We start from the raw sequence: 3,348 nt of genomic DNA on the forward strand, positions 1-3,348 counted from the left end.
CAAAACACTAATGTCACCTAGATACTCCAATGTCACCTCAAGTATTCGTGGGCATGATTATACGATATGCATCACACAATCTCAGATTCATCTATTCAACCAACACAAAGTACTTCAAAGAGTGCCCCTAAGTTTCTACCGGACAGTCAAGACGAAAATATGTGCCAACCCCTATGCATAAGTTCATTGAACCCGCAAGTTGATCACCAAAACATACATCAAGTAGATCACCTGAATATCCCATTGTCACCACAGATAAGCATGTCAAGACATACATCAAGTGTTCTCAAATCCTTAAAGACTCAATCCGATAAGATAACTTCAAGAGGAAAACTCAATTCATCACAAGAGAGTAGAGGGGGAGAAACATCATAACATCCAACTATAATAGCAAAGCTCGCGATACATCAAGATCGTATCACCTCAAGAACAAGAGAGAGAGAGAGAGAGAGAGAGAGAGAGAGATCAAACACATATCTACTGGTACATACCCTCAGCCCCGAGGGTGAACTACTCCCTCCTCATCATGGAGATTGCCGGGATGATGAAGATGGCCACTGGTGAGGGATCCCCCCTCCGGCAGGGTGCCAGAACAGGGTCCCGATTGGTTTTTGGTGGCTACACAGGCTTGCAGCGGCGGGACTCCCGATCTAGGTTATTTTCTGGAGGTTTCAGTATTTATAGGATTTTTTGGCATAGGTCTCACGTCAGGGGGGTTTCGGGCTGTCCACGAGGCAGGGGGGCGCACCCAGGTGGAGTGGCGTGTGCCCCACCCTCATGGGCAGCCCAGGACTGTCCTGGCCCAACTCTTTCACTCCAGGGGCTTCTTTTGGTCCAAAAAAAAATCTTCAAAAATTGGCACGTCAATTGGACTCCATTTGGTATTCCTTTTCTGTAAAACTCAAAAACAAGGAAAACACAGAAACTGGCACTGGGCTCTAGGTTAATAGGTTAGTCACAAAAATGATATAAAAGTGTAAAGTAAATCCCATAAACATCTAAAACGGGTAATATAATAGCATGGAACAATCAAAAATTATAGATACGTTGGAGACATATCAAAGCCTCGTATGATTTACTTGTAGCAACAGAAGAGGCTCGAATGGGGGCATTCGAACCCGAGAGAGAGAACGAAGAGATTACACATGCACTCAAGAATCCTGAACACTCGAGACAAACACGAGGCAAAGGCGTTGTTCTATGGGTTGAGGGGTTTACAGAGTGGAATGACACTTACAGAAGCTGTACGAGAAAGAAGAAGAAGAATGCAGACAAGCAGAAGCAGGATGCATACCGTCTTTAAAAGGTAGAATCAAAGAACACGAAGTTGGAACGCGCTTTCATGCGGCAGCAGGAGGAGATCAACACACTTAGACAATAAAGCACATCTCAGACACAGGAGCAACCAACTCCAGCATTGGATAGTACCATCCCATTTATGCCGAAAAGCAGCATGGATTCCACGGGGATCCCGACTGATGATGCACTACTTGCTCGCTACCCCATGGATAATATCAAAGAGACGACAAGTTGTGAGCTACACATGAAACTGAAGAACATATTCATGAAGGTGGCGGTCGATATTGCTTTACCGAATGCCCCTGAAGCAACCATCCATGGCAATCCGATTCCTGCTGGCTATGCTCGTGTCGGGGTGGATAAAGAGATGACAGGATATGACTCACTAGAGCTTGACTTTCCTGGAGGTCAAGCGGAGTAGAGACTTGGAGAAGTCATGCGTGGTCTCATTGTATGGAGAAAGGAATGCATCGTCTTTCCAAACTCGGTGGAAGGCCACTGACTCCTCCAAGTCCGCCGTGTCAGCCAACTCCACCCCACCTCAAGATGGAGCATAGCGCTAGTCTGCCATACCGATCTCCGCTGCGTCAACTGACTCCATCCCACCCCGAGATGGAGCCCTGCGAGAGTCTGCAATATCGTTCTCTGGCACGTCAGCTGACTCCAAAGCGGAAGAGAGCACAAAAGAAGAAACCCGACCGTCCTACCAAAAATAAGTTGGCTTACGAGATGACTGGGGAGGAAACGAAAGCCCAAGTGGCTTCCGAAGTGTAGACCCATTTTGCACCAAAACCACCCCTGCCGCCAACATAGAAAATACCTGAGAAAGTCATACAACACTTTGTGGATCTTGCTGAACCGGCTGTGGAGAAAAGGAATTCAGAGTATGAATGCTCTATTAGCAAGTCATATCATTAACAAACACTGGTACAATGAGGTGCTATACACACGGTTTTTAACCCCTTTCCACAATGGTGTTTTGAACCATCGCAAAGTTAGTGACTACGATAGGGGTCCCTTCCCACACGACCCAGAAACCGTTGGGGATAGGCCCTCCGGTCACACACGCTCGAAAAATGAGATCATGTGCGACGGGCGAGTGATCAAATACAGTTATACAGGCCCAATCAGTTCTAGTCGTAAGTACATTCCACAAAGTCAATCCCAAACAAACGTTTTCGTTTGTTATGTACATTCCATACAGTCAATTCAAGGAATATGTTTCCGTTCTTATGTACATCCCACACAGTCCATCCAGGGAAAACGTTTCCGTTCGTATGTACATCCTACACAGCCAATCCAGGGAAAACGTTTCTGTTCGTATATGCATCTCACATAGTTTTATGTATAGCCTCGTGTGTGATCGGTGTAACTATCACACACGATCTACCCCTAACCGTTTGCTTTTATTCAACTACATCACACACAATTTGATGAAGAAGACTGTATGACATTGGACTATCCATCACAAGCGTTTTTACTGCTAGAACCGTTTGCAAAGTTCCATGACCCATTTAGAAGGTTTATTAGTTTACAATTAATAGTTCCATTATTATACAAATTCACATTTCATATCGAACAGCTGTTTGCTAATTTCATATCAGGCACATAAATATATGTTAACGTCACAGTACGATAGCTACCCAAAAACAGCCAGTACAACATATATGCAGTTCATCTTCATAAGAACAATATTAGAAGAATATATTCATTTTCCTAATCGAGATCAGCCAGGCTCGTCTTATCCACCATTGCTTATAGTTTAGTAAGAACCTGTTTTGCACTGGCAAACTGGGAAAGAGCCTCCTCCTTCACCAACACCATCTTAGTAAAGTCAAATTTATAAAATTTGAGCTCATTCTCCATCTTCCTCTTTTTATCCCGCATCTTCAAATACTCTTTAGCGTTGACAACACTTTCTCTAAGCCTACATTCTTTTCTCTTCCTCATACATACTCTAGAGCTTTGCTAGGCGCATCTTCAAAGACTATGCCCACTCTTGATCAACCCACTCCAGATAAGAACACTTCCGTTCATCCTATAATATTT

The sequence above is a fragment of the Triticum dicoccoides genome, chromosome 1B, assembly GCF_002162155.2.
Source record: "Triticum dicoccoides isolate Atlit2015 ecotype Zavitan chromosome 1B, WEW_v2.0, whole genome shotgun sequence".
Lineage (NCBI taxonomy): Eukaryota > Viridiplantae > Streptophyta > Magnoliopsida > Poales > Poaceae > Triticum > Triticum dicoccoides.